Raw genomic sequence first — 9,545 nt, 5'->3', positions numbered from 1 at the left:
CTCAATGATAGACCAGGGTGTCGCTTCCTCTACATCAAAATCCTCATTGTCATAGGTATAAGTAATGGCAATAACAACATGGAAAATGTTAGCAACTTAGTCCTCTTGCTCCTTATGTTCCTTAATTTCTTCATCTATTACAAGCTCTCTCTTAGTTTGACCTTAAGAGATTGGATTTTATTGAATACCAAAATCCTTATGGCCTTCAATATCTTTAAGATCCTTTTTCTCTAAAACTTGAGATGATGTGTCAGTGGTATGCATAGATACAGGTTTAAGAGTAGGCCTTTTAGAATATTTTCCCTTAAGCATCCTCTTAATCTCGTCTAGTGAGTCTCTAAGACTACTTACTTGTGCCTTGAGTAACTCTATATTAGACTTGAGGTTCTACAATTCAAGTTTGTAGCCTTCATTCTGCCTTTCTAAACATATAGTTAACACTTCAGATAAGGTCTTGAATCTCCTATCTAGTGTGTACAGTGTAGAGGCTCATCTTCTTTAATAGGCCATGAGGAACTAGGCATAGAAAGATAAACTCTTCTCCTCTTAATAGCACATGAGTGCAAAATGAACTAGGTGTTAGATATGGCAACACACCAAAGAGGGAGGTGAATTTAGTGTTTGTAGAAATTTACGTTGTTTTAAAACTTTTATCAGCAAAACTCTGTGTAAGGAAAAGTTTGAGTAAATTCAAGTTCAAAATGTCAATTGCAAGAATACTAAAGTAATTTTCACAAGCTTAGTATATGTAAAATCAATTTCTATGTAGAAGTTTCAGTAAGAGCATGTAGATATATCAAACTCAATTTTGTATACTAAAACATAGCATAAACTAAGGTTACTAAAAATATAAAGAGTTAAGGGAAGAGAAAGTATAGATTATGATTTATCCTAGTTTAGCCCTACCACTTGAGCCTACATCCAGTCCTTAAACAACTACTTGAGATTTTTTCACTATAACACAAGCTTAAGTGAGTGCTTGTCACCATAGTACAATCACAAGTTTAGTTCAGATACTTGTGAGCCTTTATAACAACTCACTTTACTAGTAAGCTTCTTTTCCCAAGAGAACAATCTTTCTTGGTTATAAGAAAAATCTCTCCCTCACCTTTACAATGATTTAGAATATGTAAATCACTTAATTGAAACTCCCTCTAAGAGCAATGATGAGTACAATTAACCTCTAATACTTAAATAATGAAGATATAGGTAATATTGGCTCAAGAACAATGATTTTTGTATAATAAGAGTAATATGAACATGAATTGCATATCTTGATGATTTCTGAAGTTAGTCACTTATTATTATAAGTTTGGAGCATTATATTTATACCCCATGGAGTGAAATAGATAAGAATGCTTTAAAGCACTTGTTCCATAGTCATTGTTCACTACTATATATATATATATATGAAAATAATTAGACATAAGTAGATTTAACTCATCTATATTTGTCATCATCAAAACTTAAGCTAAACATAATGTCACTAGTCATTATGTCTAACAATCTCCCCCTTTTTTAATGATGACAAATCATTTATGAAAAATATGCTTATTTTATAGAAAATAAGTGTTTAGAAAATCATATTTTTCATAATAACTTCTCCCCCTATTTGTCATTAACAAAAAGGCTTTGAAGTATATGCGAGAAATTAAAAGAAAAAAATAAGGTTTAGAGTTCCCCATTGAATATGACTTCTTCTCTTATTTGTCACATGGCCTTGTTTCAAAATTTTTTCCCCCTTAATGACACCATTTTTTGATAAGTTGATGAAGTACTTGGTGTACTAGCCATTTGATTTATCTTTAAATCATTAATCTTCAAATCATTAATTCTTCTTTTGCATAGGGAGTTAGAAGATTTTCTTGCTAATGAATGTTGATTCTTCTGTGTGAATGAATTAAACACTAATACATGACAAGAAGAAATTAATTAGTAAATATAGTGTCATGGTAGAAATATATCAAGATATGCTTATGACACATAGATATCAAATGTGAATGACACAAGATGGTTATGAGTAAAAACATCTTGATGCATATTTCCAAAATATTGAAAACCAAAGTTAAATAGCATCAAATGTGAGAATAATTTAACTTTATCAAAATTTTCATTTGGCTTAAAATATGAGATAGTGAATGTAGAACCAAAGTTTATGATATTATAAATATGATGCTGAAAATATGTTTTCCAAAATCATATAGGACTTATAGCAAAGCATGAAGGTGTTAAAGATAGTTTTTATCATCAAAACTTCTCAACCATGTAATGCTCCCCCTTAATGAATGCATATAACTTAAATTTAAAAAAGGTAAGGGTTTAGAAATGCTCATTTATATTTGGCAAGTTGGTGTTGGTTTATGAAGATCATTGCCATTGTTGTTTCTTCTTAATCTCTTTTTCCTTTTCTTTTTGATTCCTCTTCTTCTCTTCCTTCTTAAATTTTTAGCTAGTTGCAAGCTCATAGATACCATTTTAAAATTTCTTCAAGCTTTATGCATTATCTAACAATTCTGATAAAGCTTGATGCTTTTTTTATCATTTCTGGCTTCAAATCACTTGAACATCACTTTGCTTATTGTTATAATTGAGGTGAACCACATTTTGATTCCATGGATACATAGTTTTTGACAACTTTAAAAACTTAGTAGTGATGTTTCCTTATGATTTACATGGATTTCACCATTAGAATTGACTTTTTTCCTTTATCCATGCACTTTATGAATTTAAAGGCTTGATGATGAATGATGAATTTTGTACTACTATATTTTTAGAGTTCAATTTTTATTTCCTTTCCCTATCATTCACTTCAACCTTAAGTTGAAGTTTCTTCACCTTAATTGGCTAGTCATTAAACTTCAAGTGAGTCGTCTTAAATAATTTCTTGAAATTTGATATGATGGTCATCTACCTTATGTTTTCAAATATTGCATCTTTTATAGTTCATATAAGTAGTGAACTAATACTAGAAGTTGTCTTATGTATTCTCAAGTTTTTCAATTCTTCCTTGTAAGCCATTACAAAGATGAAGAAATCTCTTTTCTTAACTATATGAGCTTGTTGTAGATAGGTAGCCTACTTTATGTGTGTTTTAGATGTACATTCCATGAAAAGCTCTTTATAACTCTTAACTACACGGACTTTCATTTTGGTGCACACTTGTTTTGGCAAGCTTCTCAATCATGACCTTTTGTTATCTTAAGCAAGCTTGCTTCCATTTCAAAACATGTATTTTGAATTTAACACTCTAAAGAAAATTTCTTGGCATATTTGAAATGAGCATGTTTAGGTTGTCATGCACAACTTTTTAAGCTTTTAGAACCTCCCAAGTCTTTTGACTTTTAGTTCATGCTTGTATTAGCTTCAATCCTCTATGATTGTTGAATCACACTTGAATCATCATTGAGACATGTTTGTTTTGAGTTAGCTCCTCTCACCAATCATTTTGAAATTCCAATTCATGTGTGGTACACCACTAAATCACACTTGAATTGATTGTTTCTCTACACTTCTCTTTAAAATTAATGAGAAACTCAAAACAAATGTGAGATCCTATAAAAGAACAAATTTATTTCTTTTATGGTGCCCAATCTTGATTGGGTCTAACTAGGTTAGATGATTAAAGCTCATAAGCCTTTAATATTAAAGAATTAAAAGAAAATTATCAACAAAATGATTAAACATGATTATGCAAAAGATAATCATGATTTTAAACTAGAATTTTGAGTATGAGGAGGATTTTATAATGAGTTGTAAAAATAAACTTCTCATTTCACATGTGATATAAGAGGCTATGACATTTTGAACACAATGCTGTAAAATCAAATTTCACAACCTTTGATGAATGAATTTGTAAAACATAATTTGATATGAAATCATTTTTCAAAAGGCACGCACAATTTGAAAATTCAAACTTGTGAGCTTTCCTTTAGAATGAGCAAACGTTCTAGCATTTATACATTTAAGATTATAACTCAAATCATACAATTAGGATGCAAAGGATGTTTAACTAATGTAAGACTCTATGTGATCAATGACAATATGTAGAATATCAATTTATGCTCAAAATATGGTAATTGATATGCATATGTAACTCATGCCATGAATTATCAATTCAACAAGTAAAAACCTATCCAAAATGATATGATATAGTATTAAGAGTAAGGGATAGGAATTCTCATTAATTTTGGCATAACTGTCATTCTCTTTCTCTTGTAGTCATCTTCTTGCACTTATTCATTCAATGGTGGATGACTTCACTTTTGTTGAGCTGTCTTGAGCTTCTTTTCCACACTTAGCATGTCATCCTTTACTTCTCAAATGGAATCACAAACTTCCTAGAAAACATTAGTTTTATTTATATCCATTCAAGTAATTGGAAAATAAAATTTGAGATATGAATATTGATGCATATGTAAAAGCTTGATGAAAAGAAGCATGATGTTCATTTTGTAATCAAGTTTTCTTAGGTTGACTTTTCATGAAATTTTCAAAAATTTGAATGAAATTGAGTTGGTCATGAATTTTCATGAATAAAGTATTTGAAGATAATTGCAAATGATAAATCCTATTGATGTCAAATTATGATTATTTCAAATCATGCAAATGACTTTTTGAAGGATGCATTTTATGAAATCATGATTTTTGAATGCATGAGTCATGAAAAAGATTTCAGATTGTTAACTGAAATGACAAGTTTCAAGCATTTAACTAAATTAGCAAAATTCAATTTGTCTATTTAACAATCATGATATCTAATTTGAAAGAAATGAATGATGGATCGCTAAAGGAATGCAATAAGAACTTTTATCCTAACATGTGTATCATAAGGTAGGGAATGATATCACCAACTTTGTTTTTCTTATGAGATTGCTTAATTTGAGATGTGGATGTTGATTTTTTCATCTTGCTTGTGTGACACAAAAAATAAAGCTCCAATTGTTCAGCTTCCTCAACATTTGTTGTATTTTCTCCAAATATAGCATTCTTGAGGTGAATCTTGCTTTCTTCATTTTCCTACAAAACAATGGAAACCTTTTCAAGGTATCCAAATTGATTTGGATCCATTTATGGTTAGTTAGTAGGAGTCATGATTCAAATATTCTAAAGAATTTTATTAAATCATAACAATTGAGCATAACAAGTTAAACATTTCTTTATGCATAAAGAGATAATCTATTAAACATTGCAAATCTTTTGTAAGAGATTTATCAATAAAGAATTTTAATGAATATAATCATCAAAATGCATTTCAAAATAACATGCAATGTTCAATCCTACGATCACAATATATAAACCTCAATAATTATTATAAGTGATAGTGTTAGAGGTTTTACTAATGTTATACCTTAACCTATGTACTTGGAGGTTTGCATTTTCTCCCCCAATGCATAGGATGTTGAGATTTTATATATGTTGCCTTAGGTACATGTAATCCTCTCTCATATGTTGTAGACATCATAAGTCTTTTTCTTGGCACTTGAGAGGTCTTTCTTTTCTTGTTGTCCTTAAAATAGTTAAATAATACTCTATGTAGTTCATCCTTCAAGTGTGAGGTGCTCTTCTCCATTGCTTCCTATTTTGATAGGATTTTTCTTTTTTAGCAATGGTTGTCTTAAGAGTTTTCCTTACTAGTACAGACTTTGAGAGTTGCCTTTTATGTACTTGAGAAGCTCTCTTGGTCACTTCTCCTTTTCTTATACCAAGTTGTCCATTCTTTTTATTCTGTATAAATGTAGCACTAGATTTCGGTACCTATTTAGCTTTGAGTCCTTGGAAGTTAGCATTAGACCTTCCTTGACCTTTAGGTTCTTTTAGGACTTTTTCAGCAAAACTAGTGTAACAAAAAGTTTGAGTAAATTCGAGTTCTAAACTTCGATTGCAAGAATCCTAAAGTAATTTTCACAAGTTCAATATGTGTAAAATCAATTTCTATATGGAAGTTTAAGTAAAAGCATTTAGATATATCAAACTTAATTTTGTACACTAAAACATAGCATAAATTAAGGTTGCTAAAAATTTAAAGAGTTAAGGGAAGAATGTTAGATAGGTTGGCACCTAAGGAGAGGTTGAATTAGGTGACACTTAACAATTTTTGAAAATTTAAAGAGTGAAAAACTTGAGTGAGAAGGAAAAAGATGAAACACACAAGATTTATCCTGGATCAGCCCAAACTTAGCCTACATCTAATATTTAAGATCATACTTGAGATTTTTAACTAAAATCACTAGCTTTAATGGGTACTTACCACCATAATACAACTCACAAAACTTAATTTATCATGAATCAACAACAATCCTTACTACAATCCAGAAAGTTGTTACAAATACTTGAAAAACTCCTTTCAAGATTTCAGAAGAATAAGTTAAACTTTCACAAAAAAAACTCTTCTAAAAAGTAGATAGATTACAAATGAAAGCTTATAAACTTTTAAGAGCTTTTTCACAATCCTTTTCAAGAATGATGAATGAATACTAAATGTTTAAGTATATTTTGAAAGCTTTTTGAATGCATAGATAAAGAAAAATTTGGTTAAGGATTAAAAGTTCTTTTATAGAATTGAATTATATCATATTTATAGTCTTAACAGTTGACAATCTATTGGAACAGTGTTACTAGCCATTGGTGACATTTCTTGATTGCAACCTTACATATCACACATGAAATGGCTTGTATCAAAGTTCTAGACATGCATGTGTGATCATCCAGGAGAGAACCTTAAGGTATCTCACGCGTGTTTTTAAGTATATGAATATGCAACCAATTCTAAGTGACAAAACTTACGTGTGACCCTTATGCTCTCACATATGGTTTGGTTGGCAAAAATCCAAAAAATATTATGTGTGAGAAAACTCATGTGTGACCAACTTGTCCTCATGTGTGATTTAGCTAGCAGAATGTTATGCCTAAATTTATGTGAAAGAACTTACATAGAACCAACATGCTCTTACGTATGGTTTGGCTGGCAAAATGCTAAAGCCAATTCTGTGTAACAAATCTCATATAGAAGCAACAGATTATCATGTGTGGAATAACTTGCTTCAAAATCAAACAATTTAGGAAGATAAATCACGTGTGGAACACAATAACACTCACGGATGAAATGGCAAGTTGCAAAACTTAAACCATTCTAGGATACATATCATGCATGGAACCATTATAAACTCAAGCAAGTTTTGCATGATCAAGAGATATGGAATAATGAATCACAGGTCACGCAAGTGTATAAGTTGAACTAGGCTTGACATGATTTAATGATGAGTGCAATGAAGCTCTAATACTTAAATAATAAAGATATCGATGATATTGGCTCAAGAATAATTATTTTTGTATAATAAGAGTAATATGAACATGAATTTCATATCTCGATAATTTTTGAGGTTAATCACTTATTAAGATAAGTTTAGAGCATTATATTTATAGCCTATAGAGTAAAATAGGTGTTGGAGACATAATATGAACATTTATAGTCATTGCGCAGTGATTATAGTTGTTGGTGATGTTTCTTGTGTGGAACAAAACTCATTCACATGTGAAATGGACATTTCATAAGCACATGTGACAAATCTCGCTTGAAATATGACAAATCATGCTGGAAATGTCATGTGGTATTGTACAAATGACAAATCATGCATAGACAAGAAGTGATTCACACTTGATTTGGACCACAGTAGATATTAAGTCAAAATAAGGCTTTCAGGTGATGTTTCACTTGTGATTTAGACCATAGAAGCTATTCAATGAAAACTAAGGCTTCTAGGTGACATTTCACGCATGTATGGGAAGTGACTCATATGTGTGTCTCAATTTCAATCAAGCGTGTTTTGGAGGGTTCTATCGCACATAACTATATAAGGGTATAACTCACCCAATATAGCTTTAGATCTAACAAATTACATATTGTTAGAAAGATCTTGAAGTCTAGTTTTCAATGAAAGAAGTTTCACAATTAAATTCAATGTAACTTTTGAGATATGATTAAAAGAGTGAATGAAGATCAATTGTGAATTCTATGTAAAATTAATATCTCAACACTCAAATTCTAAAATTCACATCTTTCCCAATAAGACTTCATTTTGAATAAATAAATTATCATTAAATAGCTGTCGGAGTATATTTTCAAATGAAATATGTTTCACATTAAAATGATCCATGTTGTGAGAGATATGGAGAAAAATATGACCAAAGGTCAAATCAAATTTTCTACACAATTCATACTTTCAAAGCTTAGAATTCAAGTGTTTATAGCTGTTTCAACTTAAATCCATTTTAAGTAAATAGAACAATTTTAAAAACTTTATGGAATTAGTAATCAAAACATTTCCAACTTTGTGAGACATATATGATTAAAGATGAAAAACATGATTATAAAAAATTCTACCTCACTCTTTCTCTTAAAAGCCAAAATGCATTTTTTGATTTAAAATATCTTGAGCCAATATTTCATATCTAAATCAATAAGTTTAATATAAAAACTTCTAGCTTAATGATATTATACCTATCAAGTCCAAAGCTTTCAAGGTGCATCCAAGTTTGTATGAATGTCATGATTCTTCTTAAGCTCTTCTTGGATCATTCTTCTCTTTATGATCTACTACACTTGTACAAAAAAGTCTTTTTACAGCAATTGAAAATGACTTTTTATATCAGTTAAAAGGGTGATTTTGTTTTAGGGGATGTAGAATGTCCTACTTTCTATATTGGTTATGAAATGGATGTAAAAACTTCATTTTCTACATTAGTTCACATAATCGATATAGAAAATGAAGTTAAAAATAAATAAATAAAAAGCTAGACCACTTTCTACGTCATGTCTAACTTAGAAGAAAGTTAACTTTCTATATCAGTTCTTAGGTACAATTAATGAAGAAAGTTATGTTTCTACATTAGGTATGACTTGAAGCCAATGTAGAAAGTTAACTTTCTATATTGGTTTTTTAACCGATGTAGAAACTTTCTATATCGATTATTACCTTAACTGATGTAGAAAGTTCATTGTTTAACATTTTCTACATCAATTATGGTAATAACTGATGTAGAAAGTTTATATTTTTTAAAAAATTATTACATATTTTTTCATATTAACCTATCTCTATATATAAAAATTGCCACAGCCAAACCAAATAGCACACAATTTATTTATAATTTCTAATACAAAATTAAATTAACAACTAACAACTATGCATTAACTATTTAAAAACTATTAAACTATTCAAAACTAACAATTGTCTAAATTGTATAAATTTATCAAAGTCATCAACATAAGTTTTCAAAACTTATCTACAACTAACAAACTTATTAAACACAAATTTTCCCCGATATAGGTTGGTAATATATGTAGATGTCTTCATTTCAGCTTCATGAAATAGATTCGAATTGTTGAACATTTGAAATATAATTTGTAAAAGAGACTTATTAGCTAATCTTGAATAATATAATAAAATAAAAAATTTATAAATATATTTATCTCTTTTGTAAATTCAATCATACCCAACGTGATGATGTTGACTATGTGTCTTATCACATATATGCTACACATGTTCATC

The sequence above is a fragment of the Prosopis cineraria genome, unplaced genomic scaffold (assembly GCF_029017545.1).
Source record: "Prosopis cineraria cultivar Desert tree isolate PC_DT_omini unplaced genomic scaffold, ASM2901754v1 PC13, whole genome shotgun sequence".
NCBI classification, from domain to species: Eukaryota; Viridiplantae; Streptophyta; class Magnoliopsida; order Fabales; family Fabaceae; genus Prosopis; species Prosopis cineraria.
Note: the sequence above shows the minus strand (reverse complement) of the source record.